General features: G+C 57.5%; 1 long non-coding RNA gene across 1 annotated transcript; it reads left to right on the top strand.

The window, feature by feature from the left end:
• The first annotated feature begins 15,119 nt into the window (after positions 1-15,119).
• Positions 15,120-20,178, top strand: LOC135887178 (uncharacterized). The gene is made up of 2 exons (XR_010561805.1): positions 15,120-15,283; positions 19,886-20,178. It is a non-coding gene; the product is annotated as an uncharacterized LOC135887178 (long non-coding RNA).
• The last annotated feature ends 2,562 nt before the right edge of the window (positions 20,179-22,740 follow it).

Below are 22,740 nucleotides of genomic sequence, written 5' to 3'. Positions count from 1 at the left end.
AGTTCGGGCGGCGGCAGTCCGAGCGTTGTTGTTGGTTTTTTTCTGCTTCGGCAGTTCAGGTGGCGGCAGTCCGAGCGTTGTTGTGGTGGTTTTTTCTGCTTCGGCAGTTCGGGTGGCAGCAGTCCAAGTGGTTGGGGTTTTTTTGGTTTTCTTTTTGCTCGCTTTGGCAGTCCGAGCGTTGTTTTTTTTGTTTTTTTTTGCTTGGGGCGGCAAAAATGGTAGAGCCGCCGCTGCTGGGCTGAGCCCTTTGGTCAGCCCCTCAACACAGTGTATCGGGGGTGGCTCAGGCCTGGGCGGGGCCCAAGCACCCCACAAACAACCAAACTTCCAGGGCGGGCCCTGGCCTGGGTGGAACCCTGGCAGCCAGCAAACAGACAGACTTGATTGGGCTGGCTCTAGCCTGGGCGGGGCCCCGGTGGCCAGCCAACAAAGAGTTCCTGTCCTGGGCTACAGCCTCCTTGCACCGTGTAGGGGGTCAGCCACCCGGGGTGGGGTGGCAGGGGGACGCGGTCCCACCCTCCTCCCCCGCGTCCCAGCCCAAGGCGCTGGCAGGGGCAGGATTGGTTGCCCCTGCGTCGGCGGGGATCCAGCCGCAACACGCCGACTGAGTCGCGCCGGGCTCTGCAGCCAGCAGCTCCCGGGCTGCCCCTGGGCTACTTCCTGCCTCCCCGGGGTTTGGTACCTGCGGCCTCCAGGCCTCTTCCGGCTCCTTGGGGTAAACCGCAGTGGGTACTCCGGGCCAGTCCTCGTCCATGCCTGGGCTTAGGGTTAGGGTTAGGGGCCTCCGGAGAACAGACCAAGTGTCCTCCTCTGTTGCAGGCTGTCCCCCAACTGTGGTGCAGGGCCGGCCTTTTATATTTCCGGCCCCACGCCCCGGTCCTTACGGCGAGGGGGGCGGGGCGCTATAGGCTCCGCCCTCCAAGGGGCGTGTAGGGGATCCCTCGCTCTCCTGCTCTGAGGGAGGCCACTCAGTCTCAAGAGAGTCCACCAGAGGCCCCGGTGGCCGGGAAACAAACAGTCCAACAGGCGAGGGAGGTGGGGTGATATAGTCTCCGCCCTCCAAGGGGCGTGTAGAGGTGCCCTCGCTCTCCTGCTCGGAGGGAGGCCACTCAGTCTCACTACACTCCCCGTTTAGAGGGAGCGGGAGTTGCTGGTGGCCTTGGAGGCAGAACTCCTGCAGCGCCTCCGGCACTTGGCGCAAGTGCTGGATGATGTAAAGTTGGTTCGTTATGTTGGCCGTGACGTTCTCCTGCTGCAAGAGAACGAGACTCAGAGACTGTCAGAGACTCAGAGGCCCCGCGGAATCAGGGGGAATTAAGGGCACCTGGGACCAGCAGCATTTCCACCCAGCACCCGCGCACCTCTGAGGGATGGAGTCCCCCTCCTAACCCCCAGCTTGGAGTCTTTCTAGGGACTTCCAGTGCCAACCCCCCTCCTTGTAGGGGGAGCTCCTGACACCTCCCACCCAGTGCCCCTGACAGCTGTTCCACCGCCAATCCACAGCTCAAGTTCTCCGACCATTCTCCTCCACCCCCACCCAGGTTGGGCAGGGAGGGGGCTTTAGCGGGTGGGGTGGCAGAGGGATTCTGGCAGCAGTGAAGTGGGATGTTGGGAGCTTGAGACCTTTCCCCAAGTCATCCCAGCCACTGAGGCTGAAGCCACAGGATGGCAGCCCTGGTGAATGGGGCAGATCAGCAGCCCCTGCTGACTGAATCCTCCCGTTCTCTCTAGAGCGAGTCCAGCCCTGCCGGCAGCAGGACGAGCTTCCCCCGCCCATGTGCCTCAGAACTGCCCGGTCAGTCGCCATCACCCCTCAGTCCTTGGCCTCCCAGGCTGCCAGTGACGGGAACAACTCTGGGTGGTGGCGCGGGTGACAGGAGAGGCTCGCAGAGGGCACGTGGAGGACTCTGCTGCCCTTCCCAAGAACAGAAGTCCGTGCTGAGGCAATGCTTGTCATTCATTAGCCTTGCTAAAGAGCTGGGCTGGAACTGCTCCGGGGACAAGCTGGTTCCCTCCTGCTCATGGAGGTGAATTCATCTCCCTTCCCAGGAGCAGCTGCTCTCACTCTCATTCCCCACCAGTCGCCTTGCTGCCAGGCCGGCGAATGGCCAGAGGATGGGAATGAGGCCTGGTCCCCGCCCCAATCTCCTGAGTCTAATGCAGCTGCTCACCTTGTTCCCCATCAGCTGCTGGGCTTGCCCCAGGAGGGAGTAAGTGAGGAGCAGCCCAGCCTGGCTGACATGCAGCAGGGGGTCGTGCATGGCCAGCACTGCTGTCTGCAGGAAGAATCTTCTCTGCCCCTGGCAGAAGAATTTGCCAAAGACCTGAAACCAACCAGATGTGAGGCTTCAGCAGATTGCCCAGCACCAGGCTCCAAATCCTGGCCTAGAACGGCCACTCCGTCGCGTGGCTCCAGGAGGCAGCCACCTGCCCTGCAGAGCTGTGCCATGCCCTGGCCGAGTGTCCTTACCTCCCCGACCCTGGCTGTGTTCTTGTAGCCCAGGAGCCTGCTGTCCTGGTGCCAGTCCCAGCACCAAAGGTCTTCGACCTCATGGATGTTCAGGTCTGGGAAAGAGAGAGACACACACACATTTGTCATTCGGGTTGCAGGGCTTGTGTCCTTCCAATCCCATTGGTGGCTGCACAGTGGGCAGAGCCCAACAGAACTGCGGGGGTGGTGGAGAACACAGAAAGAGATCGAGAGAGACTTATCCGCCAGCCGGGGTCACTCGGAGAGAAATTGGCTGGGGTCCCAGTCTCACTCGTCTAGCGGGTGCCAGTTCCCAGCCGGGTTCCTTACCCCTCTGGCGCAGCAGGAGCTGGTAGAGCCGGTAAACCCCCTCCCTGGCCTGCTGGCTGACGTCCTGGTCTGGGTCACTGATGGACAGAGCCAGCTGTGCCACGTGGTGACCCATCCTGGGGAATTCGGCTGAGTTCTAATGGAAGGGAGAGGGAGAGGGGACTCCATCAGCATTTTCCTGTCAGCTCCCAGTCCCCGCCTGGGCCAGGACTCTCCTTCCCCTCAGCCCCTCTGCAGGAGATGCTAGAGGATAGGAGCTAGAGCTGGATCCTTAATTCTCTCTGCCCGCAAGGGAGCCCGGAGAACAGGGATGCGGGCAGGGCCCTCCATGAGGATTTGCTTCCCCAGCTGCTCCAGGATGACAAGAAGGCAAGAACCTGGAGCATGCTCCCCTTACAAGCGAGAGTTGCCACTTAACCAGGACAAGAAGAACTTGACTCAAGCCAGGCTCATTCTCTGCTCTGACTCTGCCTCCCCAAGAGGACCACTCCTAGCCCACAGCCCCTGCAGCAGCAGCTCCTCCAGCCCGTTGGAGCCAGCCCGCCTACGCCTGGAGTCAGGAAGCTGGGCTCAGAGGCCACTTACGTCAAAGTCAGGGAGGGTGATGACGGACGTGAGCAGGGCCGCGCTGCTCCTGATGGCCCTGGCTCTCTCTTGTGGCACCCTGGACACGGTCCAGTAGTTAATGTGCTGTGGGGAAAGGAGGCAGCTCAGGATTGATGGGGGGGTGCATGTGTTGTGCTAATGGCCCCTCTCCATCCCCAGGGGGCTGAGACATTGTATGCGGTGGGGGTGGAATATCCGACTCATTGACCGCAGAGCTTTAGAAGGGGACTCTTGCCCCCAGGACGATGCTTGTATCCTGCAGGTCACAGCTTGTCATTGTCTCTCTAGATTGGGACAATGCTCGGTGTCGGGGCTGGTCCCATCCTCCCTGAACTCCTGATTCCTGAACAGCTCCCCAGGAAGGAGACAGACCCCTCCCCCCTCCCTGGTTCTCAAGTCCTTGGCTGGGTGAAGGGACTGAGTGTGAGCACAATCCCCCCAGGAATCTCGGGGCCCGTCAGAGACAAGGGCTGATTCTCTGGGGCCCTCCTGTTTCTCTAGGAATGAGGCTGTGGCTCTTCTCTGAGGACCATCTTCTGGCTCTCCCAGGAGGGGTTCAGACTCTCACTCCCCAAGCCAGCCAGCGGCCCTGTGGTTAGTGCTCGACACAACCAGGCAGAGCTCTGGGTGAAGTCCCAGCTCCTTCCTCTGTCCTTCAAGGAGGAAGGGCCTGACCCTGCATTGCACTGACTGCCCTGACCAAGGACGGCCACTGGGGGCCCAGCTAGGAGGACAGACTGGAAAATGGATCTAAGAGTGAAGGTCAAATTGCCCCCACCCCTCTCATCGGGCTCACCTCCAAGATGTAGTGGAGCTTGTCAATGTCTGGGGTCTTTGCCAGCAGGTTCTCCAGCATGGCATCCAGAAGCTCTGCTATGAGCCTATGCAGATCCTGCAAAGCAAGGGAGAACCATGGGTCAGACTTAGGGAAACTGGGGCTACACCTGCCACAGGATGGGAAGAGGGGTCTCTGGGAAGCACTGGTGAGACCCCCAAACACATATCCTGGCCTCTCTCATTCACATCCCACTGCAGGCAATTAGCAAGGATTCAGGCAGGATGACAGCTGGTTCTTCAATCCATGATTTAGCTGATCTACCTGGACTTGGGTGGTGTCCTTCTCCCTGCCCAGGGTGAAGACTGCGTGCAGGGCAGCTCGGAGGAGGTGGGTCTCCAGCTCCGGCGCCAGGGCAGGTGTCATGGTGCTGGCAAGAGAGAGGAGCCGGTATTAGACTGTGCAGTGCGGGGGTGGGACTGGCACCGACACGGACGTGAAACTGCAGGGAAATAGGCAGAGGCTGGCGAGAATGGAAACTGAGGCACTGAGCCAGGGAATGATAAGGCCAAGGTTTCCCAGACCGACAGTGGCAGGGCAGGAATAGCGCCTGTTCCCTGGACCCTGCTGCCCCTCCTGTATCTGATCCTGGGAGTCAGCCTCTCCCCAAAGCCATTGCAATGTGACTGGAGTGAAAAGAACAGAGCAGCCAGGCGAGGGAGTGACCCTTCCCCGCACCTCTGCCAGAGGAGCCCCCCTGGCTTGGGAGGTGACCTGGGAGTGGGAGGGGCAGTGACTCCCAGCCATGGGCCTGAGCAGCACCGGGGTTAGGGGAACCGGGCAAGAGGGTCTCGGTACCTGAGGTTGGCCACAGCAAAGAGGGAGTTGGCCAGAACGGCGCCGGGTGGAGAGTCAGGAGGAAGCTCCTCAATGAGCTCCTGTGAGACCCAAAGGAGACAAAGGAGCATGTGAGATTTGGGCCTCACTGACACTTCCCAAGGAGGAGATTACACAGCCAGCAGGATCCCCCCAGCTGCCTCCCGCTCCTCCGATTCCTGCCCACTAGTTCTCCCGTCTCTTCTCCCCAATCTTCAGCCCCAGCAATCCCTGCCCTCAGCTGCCCTCCAGCACCAGCCATCCCCCAACCATCGGCCCGGGGAGACCCCTGCCCCTCCCATGCCTCTGTCCTCCCTCCAGCTGCCGGGCGCCGTGTCTCACTCACCACAATCCTCTCCACCACAGCCGCCTTCGAGCAGTGTGGCTCCAATGTGTCCTCCCCTCTCTCCTGGGCAGCGAGGCACGCGGGGTAGATGGCGTGCAGGAACTCGAGCTGCTGCGCCTCATCCTGTGCCCACCAGGAGTGGGGTTAGGGGAGAGAGAGCCAGTTAGCCAGGGACCTCCCTGCCCCAGCCACACCAGCTGCAGGACTTAGGCCTGAATGGGGGATAGTGGGGACCCGCCTATTGTCCAAATCACCCACGACTCCTCCACAATCAGGGTCAGGAACTGGGACAGTGCCTCTGGGGGGAGGAGACCCCGGCTGGTGTGTGACAAACACCCCCATCTTGGGGGTCCCAGATCATGGAGGAGAAAGGTCCCCATTAGGGCCAAGACCTTCTGCAGGGGGTCGGGATGCTGGGAAGGAGCAGGACAATCTCAGTTCCAGCACAGCTGGGGAACGTTTGTACCTTTTCTCGACCATGGAGCTGCTCTCGGATGTTCATGAGAGCAGCCTCCTCTGTTACCAAGTCTACCCCTTCTTCTTCCTCCTCCTCGTCCTCGGAGTCCCTGGCGGACGCTGCACTAGGGAGAGAAGGGGACAGGGTGACGCCTGCTGCCACTCGGGGGAAGGACAGGGGCATGGTGGGACAATGTGCCCCCTGCCCACCTCCGGGACATAGGGCAGATTGGGCCCCACACTCCCCCCTCTCAGTGATGTCGTCAGCCCCCAACTCCTTCAGGAGCCCATAGCAAAGAGACCCCCACACACACTGTCCTGGACTCCCTTGGAGGTGCCCCCCCCCACGCAAAATGGAGCACCAAGGACCAAAGTGGCAGCATCTAGTGTCGGTGGGGTTCACATGGCTCAGGCCAGACACCTGGGCTGGAGACCCACCCCCATAGCACTGCTCGAGGGCCTGGGCCCAGGGTGTTCACAGCCCCCTCCTCACCCCTCCCTGAACCCAGCCTGGCTCCTCACCTGGAAGAAAGCAGAAGCGTCCATCGGCCAGGGTGCTGTCCGAGTCGCAGGCGCTGCTGCTGTCGGATGGGGAGCGGCCCGAGCTGCTGGGGCTGGCAGAGGGATCCTCCACCTCCTGCCCTGGGGAGGCTGGAAGGTCCTCACTGACCGAGCAGGGCGATGCCCCCTCTTGGAAGTTGGGGCTGGGCTCCTGGGGCCGCTGCTGCCCACACAACCACAAGCCCCAGAGCCACCCTGCCCGGTTCCGCCCCTGGGCTGGGTTCTGCCTGCCCAGCCGCAGCCTGGCCCAGCTCCATTTTGGCCTGGGAGGTGATGCTCCCACCTCGGCGCCTGCGCCGGGAGTGGGTTTCTTCCGCCAGAAGGCTGGGCACTTCCACCTCTTGGCGCGGCCGGGAGCTCCTTCCCCGCCAGCGGGGATGGAGGGGCCGCTCCGCTCCTGGGGAAGATGGTGGCTGCTTCCCTCAGGCTCTGGGGCCACCTGCAGAGCCTTCTTCCTGAACATCCTCAGGAGCCTGGCCATCCTGGAACCCAGCGGGGAGCAGGCGTGAGTCTGGGGTCAAGGCAGCCTCTCACTAACCAGCCTGTTTGCTCCCTCCCCATCCCTGCCCCAGCCAGAGCAGCTCCTGCTCCCCCCACGGGGGTGCAGGGAGGGCAAGCTACACCCACTGGCAGGAGTTCATTGCATGATCTGCTCCCCCTCGTCATCCCTGGGGCTGCAAGAACCGGGGAGTCTCGTCCTTTTCGAGCACTGGGGTCAGTCACAAAGACCACTGGTCACTTTGGACAAGCATCTCCCTCCCCCACCCCCGCCCAGGCTAGAGAAGGAACAGAACCCAGGCAGGGCCGGCTTTAGGCCGATTCGCCCGATTCCCCGGAATCGGGCCCCGCGCCTAAGAGGGCCCTGCGCACTCACCCCGGCTGCAGTCGTCTTCGGGGGCCCCGCTCCCCTGGCCAGAGCGCCGGCCGGAGCGCGGCAGCCCCGTAGCCCCGCAACCCAGGCTGGAGCACGGCAGCCCTGTGACCCCGTGACCCCGGCCGGAGCGCGGCAGCTCCGCAGCCCCACAACCCAGGCTGGACTGTGACAGCCCCGCGACCCCGGCCAGACCTCCAGACGGAGAGCGGCAAGCCCGGCGGGGCCCGCTCCCCCAGCCGGCAATCCAAAGTGCCTCCCCAGGAATCGGGCCCCGCACTTGCTAAAGCCAGCCCTGAACCCAGGCGTCCGGACATCTTCTGGGAAACCATTCCCCACTTCTAAGTCCCTAGGCATAGCAAGGCCAGGGCCCCCTCAGTTCCCATTGATTTCCATGCTCAGCAGCTCACCGGGTCTGGCCCAGCTCAGAGACTCTCAGCCTGGGGAACAGTCTCCCACAAGGGAAGGGCTGGGAACCCCATTGCTGGGACCTGGCCAAACACACTAGAGATGGCTCTGGAGAAGCCCCTCCCTGGTCTGAGTGCGAGGGGTTCCTGGGGGCTGTTTGCAAATCCAATCTCCTTTGGGAGAGATTCTCTCCCCCTCTTTCTGCCTCTCCCCGGACAGACAGGGGACACCACCGAGGAACCCTAATGCCACTCACTTGCTCTGGTGATGGAGCGATGGATGGAGGATGTTCAGGGTCATCCCTCGCCCTTCTCCTCACTCTCCAAGCCCAAGGCAGGCTGGAGAGGGTGGTGGTGACCTGAGGAGTTACCCTGCCCAGCAAGCAGGCAGGGTGATGGCACGGGGCGATCGGCTGGCTGTGAAAACAAGAGTCTGTCTTATTGCCAAGGGACAGAGAAACTCGGCCAGCAGCAGGGGGTGCCGGACACCGCCCTAGTGCGGGGGTGACAGCGCGTCCGGGATCCCGACATCCCAGCACTTTACACACCTTCCTGGAGCCTCCCAACCCGCCTGGGCTGTCGGGACTGCGACCCCAACCCCACTGATGAGAACCAGGCCTGGGGCGGGGAAGCTACTGGCTCAGGGTCACACCAAGTGTCAGAAGAACGGATGGGAGCCAGCAGGCCTTCTTTCCAGGCCCCTTCGCTAACCACTGCTGCACACTCCCTCCCACAGCTGGCAATCACAAGCAGGCCCTCACGTCCGCTCCCCCTGCTTTGAGAGGGCGTGTGCTCCGCTGGAGTGACTGGACCAGGGGATTGGGAGTCAGGACTCCTGAGTTCCATTGCTGGGTTTCCTGTTGGTTCCACTGCTGGGTGTTTTCCTTTCCCTGTGGGACTTTGAGCAAATTGCTCCCCCCTCTCTGGCTCTGTCCCCAGCAGTCAAATGGGGATTTCATACTTTCCCACTATTGGAAAGTGCTGGGAGAAGCCCCCAGCAAAAGCTGCTCTGACAGCGCTAAGCAGCATCTGCCCATTGAAGGTGGGAGCGCACTGCCCAGGAGGAGGAGTGTTTGGCTCTGGGGTTTCACTTCAGCCCAGTCTATAGAGAGGGGCCCAGCCATGGAGTTTGGCTCTAGAAGACCAAGTCTCCAATTTGTTAAGGGCGTTTTGAATTCCAATCCTGTGCTCCAAAGTGCTTGGTGTCATTTGCAAATTGTAGAAGCATGCTCTCCACTCCATTTTCCAAATCCTTCAGGAAAATATTGAATACTACCGGCCCCCGGACTGATCCCTGCCAGACCCAGTAGGTACACCCTCTCCGTTGGACAGCCAGACATGGAGAAGGGCTCTTGGAGTCTGGGCTTTCAACCAGCTCTGCACTCCCATTCCACTGATTACATCTAGACCACATTTCCCTCGTTCGCTTGTGAGAATGTCCCATGGGACTATGTCAAAAGTCTTAGAAACACCAAGAGAGATCACATCTACTGGTTACCCACCTCCACTAGGCCCGGAACCCTGCCAAAGAAGGAGCTAGGATTGCTTTGGAATGATTTGTTCTTGACAAGTCCATGCTCACTAGTCCTAAGAACCAAATTATCCTGTAGGTGCTGACAAAGGGATTGTTTAATGATGTATTCCAGTCTCTCTCCAGCTATGGAAGTGAGGCTGGCTAGTCTGTAAGTCCCAGGGTTCTCTTTGTTCCCCTTTTACAGATAGGTCCTGTCTTGTTAATGGATGGGAAGAGGTTCTTTTTCAGGGATCGCAGACGAGAACTGGGGCACAGCATCTGGTTTGTTAAGGCCACAAAAATGGAGGCAGGAACCTCTTCTCTCCTGCTGGCAAGAACCCCAGCTACCTAAAAGACAGGGCCTCACATCCCTGAATGGGCTTTTAAAAAGACAATGCTTAAAACATTTGGCCCCGACCATTTCTTGTTTCCGCAGACTAGATATTTTAGCAAACTTTAGAATTCCTTGGTGCTAAACACTGAGAAATTCCCCTTTCTCCTTCACAGGGGGCTTTAACGCCCCTTATCTCACTTAGGCTCATGACCGCCCAGAGTTCGAGACTTGTCCCTGTTCGCATTGGACAGATGGGGAGGAGCCTGAGCTACAGAGAAGGGAAGGGACCTATCCAAGGGCCTAGACAGCAAGGCGGTGGCAGAGCCAGAAAGAGAAGCCACCAGTCCTGACTCCTGTTCTAATGGACAACAAACCCCCCAGAGGCACGGCAGAGGGGAAAGTAAGCCGGTCCGGTCTGGTACAGCGTACCGGCAAGAGCCAGTACGCCGTGCCGGACTGGACCGGCTTCTGCGGCGGTGATTTAAAGGGCCCAGGGCTCCAGCCGCTGCGGGGAGCCCCGGGCCCTTTAAAGCGCCGCCGGAGCTCCGGCAGCCGGGCTCCGATGGGGATTTAAAGCGCCCGGAGCTTTGGCCGCTGCGGGGAGCCCCGGGCCCTTTAAAGTGCCGCCGGAGCTCCGGCAGCCGGGCTCGGACGGGGATTGAAATGGCCGGAGCTCCTGCTGTTGTGGGGCGCCCTGGGCCCTTTAAAGCGCCGCCGGAGCTCCGGCAGCCGGGCTTGGGCGGGGATTTAAAGGGTCCGGAGCTCCGGCAGCCGGGCTCCCGCGGTGATTTAAAGGGACGGAGCTTCTGCCACTGCGGGGAGCCCCGGGCCCTTTAAAGCGCTGCCGGAGCTCCGGCAGCCGGGCTCCCGCGGTGATTTAAAGGGCCCAGAGCTCCGCGGAGGCCGGAGCCCCGGGCCCTTTAATTCTCCCCTGAGCACCGGGGCTCCCAGCCGCCTCTGCAGCTGGTAGCTCCGGGGTGATTTAAAGGCCCTGGGGCTCCCAGCCACAGCTTGAGCCCCAGGGCTTTTAAATCTTGAAAGGCCCCGCCTCTTCCGGTTGAGGCCACACCCCCGCTCAGGACTCCGGCGTAACGGTAAATCCTTTAAGTTCCTTTCACCCCTGGGCAGGGATAGAGCCCAGGAATCGAGATGGTGGGGAAATTTCATTGAAACCGTTTCTGTCAGAAAATCCCATTCAGACTAAACCAGTTTGTTTCTTGAACTCATAACAAGTGGGATGAAAGTTCTTTGCAAAAATATTTTGTTGCAAAACAAAAGCATCTCCTGTTTGTCACAGTGTGTTAAATTGTCTCGTCGCACACCAAGAGGAGACACTTAGATCTCGAAAATGAGATAAGATGCCTCAGTCTGAGCTAAGTAGTTGCTGCTCTTATCAATTTCAAAATAAAAAAATACAACTAAAATAGACTATTTCAACTATTTCACAATCTGATCTGAGTAAACGTGCTAGGACACCTCATATTATGCACTCCTCCTAGTGACACTCTCCAACGGATCCCCATCCTCCACCCACTGTGAGGTAGGTAGGAGCGGATCATTATTATCCCTACTTGAAAGAGGGAGAAGCTAAGGCTGAGAAAGGAGAATTGACTTGTCTTAGGTCACACAGCCAGTCAGTGGCAGAGTTGGGACTAGGACCCAAGAGCCCTGATTTTCAAACTAACCATCGGATCTTGAATTTCATACATTGAATGACCTGAATAACGGGCTCTCAGATGAGTTCCAGACCAACAACAGTGCTCAGTAATTATTCATCAAGTATTTGAGGAGAACTGCAATGTTAGAGAGAATCATGAGCTGCTCAGAGACAATTAATGCAGAGAAGCAGCAAAATTCATCAAACCTAGAACTGCTTATGACTTATTTACTTGGTCTTAAAAGAGAACAAGGACCTGAGTCTCCTCCCTGTCAATAACCCCCTGCTCAGCCAGTCAGGGTAGAGGCTGAGGACGGGAGGCTGAGGGTTCTCACCAGAGAGCCCAAAGGATGGCCCAGGTCACTGGTGGGGATCAGTGGCATAGCCAGGTTCTAAGAGCAGGAGGAGCAAACATTAAAAAGGCGCCCCCCCTTGGCTCCTCCTCTGGCCACGCCCCCCTTGGCTCCTCCTGCGGCCACTCCGCGCCCCCCCCCCTTGGCTCCTCTGGCCATGCCGTGCTGGCCCCGCGGCCCCCCATCAGGGCCGGCTCCAAGCACCAGGCAACCAAGCACATGCTTGGGGCGGCACCTGGTAAGGGGCGGCCAACCTTGGGGTGGCGGGGGGGCAGCGCGGCGCAGCACGGCATTCCGCGGCGGGGCGGGGGCGCTCCGGCGCCGCGGTGCTTGGGGGGGGGGCGGCGCGGGGCGCGGCGCTCGGGGGGGGTTCCAGCGGTGCGGCGCTCGGCGGGGGGGGGCTCGGCGGCCGGCGCTTTTTTTTGCTGTTTGGAGCAGCAAAAAAGTTAGAGCCGGCCCAATGTCCCCAGTGATTCTAAGGGACAAAATCCCAGGTGCGGAATCAAATTCTGCCTCCTTAAGCTGGTGTTTTCCATGCCTAGAATTCAACTGTCACCCGATGGATCAGACTGAAGAGGTTTCCAACCTGGAGGAGGCTCTTACCTTCTAAACAGGGACGTCTGCTTTCTAGTACAGTCACGGAAAGGGAAGGAGAAAACTCGACAGAGGTTCCTCCTGCCGCTCACGTACGTGAACCCGAATGTTCTCTCAGTCCTCAAAGAGAGACCTCGAGACAGAGACTTGCTGAAGCAAAGCCACAGGAGTCTCTGAGTTTTCCCGGGCCACTCGCCTCTGTCCTGCCTGGCTGATGTCAGCATCTCTCTGTGAGGTCACCACCTTTGACCAATAGTCTGAGGTCCTGCAAAAGGCCTTTGTGATGTCACTGCCACGCCCCTCCCTTGCTGTGCTAATGTCCTGCCCCTGGCCAGGCACTTTGGAGGTTTGAGCTACTCCCTGTGGATCACCCCACTCAAGGAGTGTTCATTTTAGGAAGCGAGCCGACTAGACGGTAAAACCTCAGACGCTGCTCCCAATGCTACACTCAGTTTTTCAGAAATTAGTAGACTTGATGGCCACAAGAGACCATGAGAGCATCTAATCTGACCCCCGGCATGTCACAGGCCTCCTGTATGACACAATAGCTACTTTGGGGGCAAACACATTCCAGAAAGGCATCTAGTCTTCATGAAATGACATCAAGAGATGGAGAATCCACCACTTTCCTTGGTAGCTTGTTCCTGTGGTGAATCATTCTCGCTGTTGAATATTTGTGCTTTATTTGTCATATGAATTTGTCTCTTTTCACCTTCCAGCCACTGGGTCTTGTTCTGCCTTTCTCTGCTCGATTAAAGAGCCCTTTAATACCCAATCTTTTCTCTCCATTAAGGCACTTCAACACTTCAATGAAGTCACCTTTCGATCTTCTTTTGATAAGCTAAAGAGGTTGAGCTCTTTCAATCGCTCACTAGAAGGCATTTTTCTCCAGCCCTCAGAACATTGGGTGGCTCTTTGCTGCCCCAGCTCCAATTTCACAACATCTTTTTCAAAGGTGGACACCAAAACTGGATGCAGTATTCCAATATCAGTCTCACTGATGCCGTGTCACCTCCTGTGACGCTATTGACATAATCTGTAACTGTATAGATCACCGTTGCGACCACTGTTATATATTTGCAGCCAATATTGTATAAAGGTTGTCGTGGAAGGGGTCTATGGAGAGGTTCTGATTGGCTGATTATAATTATGCTATCTGTATATGTGTATCAGTTTTGTAGTTGACGTTATGAATATTGGCTCTATACTGTCTGTATTTCAAACTTGTGCTATGCTTCCGGGGAACACCCCAGACAAGTTGGTGTTAGTTCTGCCTAGCCTGCTTGATGGCCCACTAAGGACCATGAGCTATACAATTGACCCATTGAGAGAAGGTAGATACACCTTGTGACTCAGCAAGGCATGCAGGGACCTGCCTATGGACAGAACTCTAAGGTTTTTCTATGCCACATGCTGGATAGAGTGTCCTTGGGTCAAAGAAAGCAAAGACCACACGGCAAGAGACTATAAAAGGCTGATGCCTTGTCTCCATCTTGTCTTCAATCCTGCTTCATAGCTCTGGAGGGACTTTGCTAAAAAAGGAAGCTCTATACAAAGGACTGAATGACCCATCCCAGCTGTGGATGTACTCCAGAGACTTGATTTGAACCTGCAGTTTATTCTATCACTGCTACAAGCCTGGACCGAGAACTTTGCCATTACTGTATGCAGGGCTGGCTTTAGGAAGTGCGGGGCCCAATTTGAACATTTTAGGCGGGGTCCCGACAGGGATGACTAAAAAAAAAGACGTAAAAAAAAACCCCTTTCATTTCTTCCATGTATTAATTACTTTCCATAACTATATAAATAAAATCAAAATGATATATTACATATATTCCTTGCTGGAGGCAGGGCAGGGGCAGGGGCTGACTGGAGGTAGGGTCTGCCTGGAGGCAGGGGCTGGTGGGGGCAGGGGGTGCGGGGCTGGCAGCAGGCTGGTGCGGGCAGGGCAGGAGGTGCGGGGCTGGAGGCAGGGTAGGGGGTTTGGGGCTGGCTGCAGGCAGGGGCTGGTGTGGGCAGGGCAGGGGGTGCGGGGCTGGAGGCAGGGCAGGGGGTGCAGCAGGGGCTGGCTGCAGGTAGGGTAGGGGGTTCGGGGCTGGCTGCAGGCAGGGGCTAGCTGGAGACAGGGGCTGATGGGGGCAGGGGGTGTGGGGCTGGCTGCAGGCTGGTACGGGCAGGGCAGGGGATGCAGCAGGGGCTGGCTGCAGGCAGGGGCTGGTGTGGGCAGGGCAGGGGGTGCGGGGCTGGAGGCAGGCAGGGGCTGGCTGGAGACAGGGGCTGATGGGGGCAGGGGGTGTGGGGCTGGCTGCAGGCTGGTACGGGCAGGGCAGGGGGTGCAGCAGGGGCTGGCTGCAGGCAGGGGCTGGTGGGGGCAGGGGGTGCGGGGCTGGAGGCAGGGCAGGGGGTTCGGGGCTGGCTGCAGGCAGGGGCTGGTGTGGGCAGGGCAGGGGGTGCGGGGCTGGAGGCAGGCAGGGGCTGGCTGGAGACAGGGGCTGATGGGGGCAGGGGGTGTGGGGCTGGCTGCAGGCTGGTGCGGGCAGGGCAGGGGGTGCAGCAGGGGCTGGCTGCAGGCAGGGGCTGGTGGGGGCAGGGCAGGGGGTGCAGCAGGGGCTGGCTCCAGGCAGGGCAGGGCCCCCCCTGCTTCTACCACCCTGGCCCTTTAAAGAGGTGCCGGAGCCCTGGGGAAGCTGCGGGGCTCTCGCGGCTATTTAGAGGACCGAGGCAGCAGAGGTAGCTGGAGCCCCGGCACTTTAAATAGCCCCCGGAGCCCCCTGCTACCCCCAGGGCTCTGGGCCAACCACTAGACCCCCCGCAAGCGCCATAGCTCTCCCTTCTCCTCCACTGGGTACATAAAACTACACGTCCCAGAATCCCTTGCTTCTCCGTTCCACCTCCTGAAGAGGCAGCCAATGGGCCGGAGCCGTTGGCTGATTGGCAGGTGCGCGCGCCAGTGGGGGCGAGCCCGTGCCCGGCGCGCGGTGGCAGCAGGCGATGGCGGCGCCGGGCTGGGAGCGGGCGCTGCGGCTCTCTCTGTATGCGCTGCACGCGGAGAGCTCGCGGGAGCGGGACCCCGGGGACCGGGCCATGTGCGACCTGAGCCCCTCCGTCAGCTGCTCCAAGGTCTTCACCTCCAGGTGCGCGGGGGGGGGGGACCGGCCCCATTGCAACCCCCCGCCCCATGGCATGACTCCCTCTCCCCCCATTGCAACCACCGGCCCCATGGCATGACTCCCCCTCCCCCACCACCGGCCCCATGGCATGACTCCCCCTCCCCAACTCCCCCTGCTTCCCACTGCATGACTCCCCCTCCCCCCACTGCAACCCCTGGTCCCCATTGCAACCCCGCGCCCCAATGGGATGACTCTCCCTCGCTCCTCTGCAACCCACCTGCTTCACATTGCAACCCCCTGCCCCATGGGATGACTCCCCCTCCCCCCCCATTGCAACCGCCCCCCCCCCATTGCAACCGCCCGCCCCATGGCATGACTCCCCCTCCCCCCATTGCAACCCCCCGCCCCATAGCATGACTTCCCCTCCCCCCATTGCAACCCCCCGCCCCATGGGATGACTCCCCCTCCCCCCATTGCAACCCCCCGCCCCATGGGATGACTCCCCCTCCCCCCATTGCAACCCCCTGCCCCATGGCATGACTCCCCCTCCCCCCATTGCAACCCCCCGCCCCATGGCATGACTCCCCCTCGCTCCTCTGCAACCCACCTGCTTCCCATTGCAGGCCCCGGCCCCATGGCATGACTCCCCTCCCCCCACTGCAGCCCCTGGCCCCATGGCATGGCTTCCCCTCTTGCCCCACTGCAACCCCAGCTCCTTCTGCAACACCCCGGCCCCATTGCATGACTCCCCTCCCCCCATTTCAACACCTGGCCCCAGTGCATGACTCTCCTTTGCCCCACTTAAACCCCTGCTCCTCACTGCAACAGCCCGGCCCCATGGCATGACCCGTGCTTCCTATTGCAGCCCCAGCCCCATTGCATGAACCTCCCCTGCTCCCTGCTGCAACACCCCTGTGCTATAGCCCCCTTTCCTCAGCCTCCCTGTACAGTGACATCCGTGCTCCTGCCCTCCCTGTGCACTATCCCCCAACTGCCCCAGCCCCCCGTGCAATAGCTCTGCTGCCCCAATCCCATGTGCTGTGTTCCACCCTGCTGCCCCCCGTGCTGTGCCCACCCCACTATGCCATGCTGCAGCCCTGTGTGCCTATCCCATGGGGCATACCCCAGCCTCCTAGGCCCTATGTGCTTTCCCACTCCATGGGAGAGCCCTGTGGTTGTGCACTCTCTGCGTAGTCCTTTCCTGCTGCCTCAGCCCTGCTGATGACCTGGCATCTCTGTTTCCAGCCTGTCCCCTTTGTGCTGTGTGTTGCCAGCTCCCCCAGTTTGTTTGGTAGATCCAGAGAGACCCTGAGATCATCTGGTCTGACCTGGAGAGCGCAGGCCGGTCAGTTTCACCCAGTTCCCTCTGTGTTGAGTGGGATCAGGCAGAGAACAGGCAAAACTGAGGGGGCCCCAATGCCTGAGGCCCTCGCGGTGCCAGGGAACGGATTAGCTGAGATGTGCCCAGGTGATCCACGCTGCAGAGGGAGGTGAAGTCTGCCCCAGGGTCCCTGCCAGTCTGAGCTGGGGGAATTCCTCTTCCCAAATCTGGCAACCCTCCGTGAGCCGGACCCACCAGCCAAGTGGCTACAACGTGGTTTCGCAGGAGCTCAGAGCTCTTGCTCAGCTCTCAGAGGCAAGGTTTGTCATCTTGGCCCTGGTTTGTACAGCACCTGGCACTGTGGGCTGTTGATCCTTCTTTAGTGCTTCTAGGAGCGACTGTAAAGATACCGAGACTGGGGAGTTTTTAAAAATATAGGGAAATGTGGTTATAAAATGGCAAACATTTGGCAAAGGAATTGGGGGGGGGGGGCACTTACAACTACTTTTCAGTTGGAGGACAGCGGAGCACTTGAAACTACTTTTCATTTCATTTGGAGGCCCTTGAAACTTCTTTTAAAAATGTTTTTGAAGGGTCTGGAGTGAATTGCTGTCCTTTTTAGTAGAGGGGGGAAATGTTCCGAGGGGCGGAAGGAAAGAACCAGGGTTTAGTTTACTCAGTCTTCTGCACACAGCCAGATCGAACGCAGGGATGGGGCAGAGGTGACGGACGCTTTATCACTGGCAGAGAGAGGTGGAAGGGGAATGACCCTGGCCTGTCAACAGAACCAGTGGGGACTGGGCCAAGTAGTGAGGCACTGGATTGGGCCCCAGGAGATCTTGGGTTTGTTCTCAGCTCCGCCTCAGATGCTGCATCTGGGCCTCAGTTTCCCCATCTATAAAATGGGGAGAACTCTCCTTTGTCTGTTTAGACTGTCAGCTCTGCGGGGCAGGGACTGTCTCTCACTGTGTGTCTGCCCAGCATCTGGAACAATGGTAGGCCCTAATCTTGGTCGGGGAGGGGGGGTCTGTGCAGCAGCTGGAGCAGTGGGGGATCTGGGTTTGGCTGGGGGGGTCCATGCAGTGTCTGGCATGACGGGGGTCCCAGTCTCAGTCAGGGAAGGGCAAGTCGGGTCCATGCAGTACGGGGCACGCGGGCGGCACTGATTTCACTTGAGGAGGGCGGGGGAGGTTTGCCCAGCATGACAGAGGCCCTGATCTCGGTGAAAAACACACATGCGGGAATCTGGGGCGCGGGTGAAACACCAGTTCTGATACCGTCAGGACTCGTGTTTGGCTGTGGACGGACCCGATTGCGTGCACCTCAGACTCACACACGTTCATTCTGCCTGTACTCCCCCCTCCCCTCGCAGTGGAAACCCCCCTGAAACATCTGGCAGCAGGATAAACAGCTGGCTTCCCTCCTGTGAGGGGGGGTGGGGAAGAGGGGAGCTTTTATCAATGAAAGCGTTTCCTAGGCTACCAGTCCCGCCTGCCGCGCTGTGATGGGCGGAGGCCGTTGTCAGTCATTGCCAGGGTGTTCTATTTCTGCCACCATTGTAAGGGCTCCGTAGCGGCTGGCAATTGCTGGGCCCACGGGAGCTGCAATGTAACCCGGTTCTGGTCCCTATTAGGGCCCCAGGGGCTGTTCCACTCAGCTGAGCCAGCCCACCCCTGCGGCCCCCCAGCCTCAGCTCAGTGGGGTCCTTCAGTGCCAGGGGGTGTGAATTGAGCTATCAGAATTTATAGCCCCCCCTCCCTCCCCAGCTGCAGCAGGAGTTAGGGGCTTAGGAGTCAGGACTCCTGGGTTCTATCCCTGGCCTTGGGAGGGGAGTGGTGGTCAGAGCAGCGGGGCCTGGGAGTCAGGACTCCTGGGTTCTATCTCCAGCCTTGGGAGGGGAGTGGGGTCTAGTGGTTAGAGCAGAGTCCACATTGTGGAAGACGAGAGCCACTGTCTGTACGCAGAAGCCAATTCTAGTTCTCATCTATATCTTTTTCTCTTTATGAATAAACCTTTAGATTTTAGTGTGGGGCAGGAGCGGTGACTGCGGGCGGGGGGGTGAAGGGCTGTGCTGGTGGAAGGTCCTGCCGAAAAAGGGAAGGGTCTGAAGGGGGCAGGCTCAGGCTCAGGGAGAAAGGGGGCACTAGGACCCTGAGGCGGCAGTTGATCCAGGTAGGCAGCATGGATCTGCACAGGAGAAGCAGAGATGCTCTGCTCCGGGGCCCCGGGGAGGTGCGTGGGGGCAGCAAGGGGAAGGCGCGTGGGGGCGGCAGGTGAGGCCGGGGGGGAGACCCGGCCCCAAATATTGGTGGAGCCGGGCCCCTGGGCTCCAGCAGGGAATATAACTCGCCGTCCCGCTCTCCTCATCAGTCGTTACCACTCGGCAGTATTTTGTCACCCGCCAATCTTAGCAGCAGTGATTCTACGTTATCTCCCAATTCACTGATCAACAATATGTTTAAAAATGAGTCCTTGAGAGCGTCTTCAGACGCTTAGTCCCCAGGACCTGCTCCCCACAGCACAGGGAGAAAAGGCCGTCCAGCCCTGCTGGTCCCCGGGAGAGAAGCACTGAAGGAAGCAGGATCTCTCCCTCAGCAACTACCTGAAGGTCCCTCGCCCCGAGGGAAGGGAGGACCTGCTCCTGTTGCACCAGGGTGTGGTGTTCTGTCCCAGCTAGTGGCGTTGAGACCACCTAGAGAGAGAATTAAAGGAGTCAGCTCCATAGCCTTAGCTAATAGCCAGTTGGCTTTTAGCTCCTGCTGGAGAGGCTCATGCACTAAGCCCCCAGGTTCGATCCTGCCCGCTGACGACCGGGGTCTCTCGGTGTTCTAAGTGAGGGGTTGTGACTTTATTGACATGAACTGTGACCGTATCGATCCTTGCTGCAGCCAAGGTCCTAGAGTTGCACCAAATCTTGTACGAAGGAGGTCATGTGAGGTGTCTATGGGAAGGTTGTAATTTGCTGGGTATGATGATGCTGTCTGTACGTGTGTATCACTTTTGTATTTGAAGTTATGAGTATTGGCTATGCACTTGTATCGCAATGTGTTTGGTTCTAAGTAGCATTCGTGAAGCATTTGGTCAGTTTCTTGAGAATGGGCACTTCATCAGAAAATTCCTATCAAGAATCACTTAACTTAATGGAGCTTGGGAGACTCCAATCCACGTATGAGAAGCCTTCCTGGGAACGTACAAGGTAGCATGTGAGCAATGGCTGCTCTACCTGTAAAGAACGGACTCAGGCATGGACATGTGACTTGCCCATGTGACTCCAAACTCCACCTTGCTGTTGTGCTTTTCCACAGTAAGAACAAAGGGGTCCTTCCCCACGGCAGAGGATAGAAAAGGCCCTGGAAACCCCTCCATTGGGGAGGAACTTGGCTACAAACTGAAGCTCTGACAATGGACTGAATGACCCATCCAAATCTCTAGATGTACTCCAGAGACTTGATTTGTGCCTGCAGTTTATTCCATCACTGCTACAAGCCTGAACCAAGAACTTTGCCATTTCTGTATGTAATTGATTCCTTTAAGAATTTTAACTCTCCTCTCTATTTCTTTCTTTTTATGAATAAACCTTTAGATTTTAGATGCTAAAGGATTGGCAACAGTGTGATTTGTGGGTAAGATCTGACTTGTCTATTGACCTGGATGTGGGGCTTGGTCCTTTGGGGTCCTTTGAGAGAACCTTTTTTCTTTTACTGGGGTCTTGGTTTTCATAACCGTTCATCCCCATAAGGAGTGGTGCTGATACAAGGGAACTGGAATCTCTGAAGGAATTGCTTGCATGACATCCGATTAGCCAGTGGGGTAAAACCAAAGTCCTCTCTGCATGGCTGGTGTGGCGTGCTTTAATAGTAAAGGACACCCAGCCTTGGGCTGTGACTGCCCTGCTCCAAGCAATTGGTCCGGAATTGATACTCTCGGTAGGGTCCCGCCAGAGGCCGCATCGTTACAGGGGTCGTCCGGGATTACAACTGGGAACTCAGGACGCGGTTCCTCAGCTAGGGGAAGTATGTAACCACACACCTTCTGGGTGTGGTGGTGTGTCCCAGCTAGTGGCACCAAGACCACTTAGCAGGAGAGATAAAACGAGTCTTCTCTACAGCCATAGCTAACAGCCAGGTGGCTTTTAGCTCATGCTGTAGAGGCTCATGCACTAAGCTCCAGAGGTCTCCGGTTCGATCCCGGCCACCGACGAGTCGCCGACCGAGATCTGTCAGTGTTACAGAGGCAGCTGCCGCCCCAAGAAGGAGAGAGCTGCCATGCCACGCCCGGCCGCGAAGAGGTGCCAACACCCTTCAGAGCTTCCTGTGATAAACTGCAAACTTTGGACAATAGCCCTGGGCTCCCCCACCATCTGCCGCGCCCTTCCCCCCCAAAGGGCCGAAACCCTGACCACTAGGCAACATCCCCATGAGCGAAGGCCATCACGAGGCATCCGTCTTCGAAAGTTTGCAGAGGATGCAGGAGCAGAAAGGGGAGAGCGGATGAGGGTGGCTCTTGGGAAGAGGGAGAGAGGGAGCCTTATGGGAATCTGTTTACCGCCATCAACCCAATGATCAGATCATTGATGCCTAGAATCTTCCCTGAGGTGTTGTAATTGATTGGATCTCGATTTTAAAACGGTTCCTACATTTGCAGACGGAGAAATGTCACCTCATATGGAAGCTGTTCCATACCCCTAATCATTTTGGTTGCCCTTTTCTGTACCTGTTCCAATTCCAATTCTTTTTGAGATGGGGGACCAGCTCCAGTATTCAAGCTGTGGGCATACCATGGATTTCTAGAGAGGCAATATTACATTTCTGTCTTGCTATCTATCCCTTTCCTAATGACTTCCCAACATTTTGTTCGCTTTTTTGACTGCCGATGCACATTGAGTGGACGTTTTCAGAGAACTATCCACAATGACTCCAAGATCTTTCTTAGGTTGTAAGAGCTAATTTAGACCCATCATTTTAGATGTAGAGTTGGGATCATGTTTTCCAATGTGCATTACTTTGCATTTATCAACGTTGAATTTCATCTGCCTTTTTGTTGCCCAGTCACTCAGTTTGGTGAGATCCCTTTGTCACACTTTGCACTCTCTTTTGGACTTAACTAACTTGAGTTGGTTTGTATCAGCTGCAAATGTTGCCACCTCACTGTTTACCCCTTTTTCCAGATCACTTAGGAGTATGTTGAACAGAACGGTCCCAGTACAGACCCCAGGGGGACACCACTATTTACCTCTCTCCATTCTGAAAACTGACCACTTAGACCCTTTCTTCTTGCCGTTGAACCAGTTACCTAGCCCAGAGAGGACCTTCCATCTTATCCCATTTTGCTTCAGAGCCTTTGGGGTGGGACCTTGTCAAAGGTTTTCTGAAAATCTAAGTACACTATATCCACGGGATCACCTTTATCCACATGCTTGTAGACTCCCTCAAAGAATTCTAGTAGATTTGTGAGCATGATTTCCCTTTACTGAAACCACGTTCTCTCTTCCCAACAGATTGTGTTTATCTCTGTGTCTAATAATTGTGCTCTTTATTATAATTTCACCCAATTTGCCTGGTACTGAAGTTAGCATTAGTGGCCTGTAATTGCGGGGAGCGTCTCTGGGCTGGAAACCAGGCATCTGGTATGGAAGCTGATTTAAAGGACAGGTTACATACCACAGTTAGTACGGCAATTTCACATTTGAGTCTCTTCAGAACTCTTGGGTGGATACTATCTAGTTCCGGTGACTTAGTGCTGTTTAATTTATCAATTTGTTCCAAAACCTCCTTATAGAGTAGTCAAGTCATGATCACTGGCCCCAGAGCAACCACGGCCATCCAGTCCAGTGATCAGTTCATCATTATCCACCACAAGGAGGCCCACAATAGAGTCACCCCTAGTTGGGTACAAAACTTTGTATTAGAAAAGTATCTATAATTTTTTCAAAATCTCCAAGGACGATTTACTCCTGGCTACGTGAGACCTCCCCCGTCTGTCTCCCAATAGGAAGTCCCCCGGGCTAACCTAATTTTTCCCACAAGTCACAGACAGGTGCAAAAGGAGAAACATTTCCTGCTCTCTGGTTTGGATTCAGTGAACTGTGCCAGCCCCCCACCGGTTCATCTGCTGGGCTGTGTTAGTTAGCAGATTGATCCCTGTCCATTCGAGGTCCTGG

The sequence above is a fragment of the Emys orbicularis genome, chromosome 12 (genome assembly GCF_028017835.1).
Source record: "Emys orbicularis isolate rEmyOrb1 chromosome 12, rEmyOrb1.hap1, whole genome shotgun sequence".
In the NCBI taxonomy this organism is placed as follows: domain Eukaryota; kingdom Metazoa; phylum Chordata; order Testudines; family Emydidae; genus Emys; species Emys orbicularis.
Note: the sequence above shows the minus strand (reverse complement) of the source record. Positions and strands in the feature narration are given on the sequence as shown.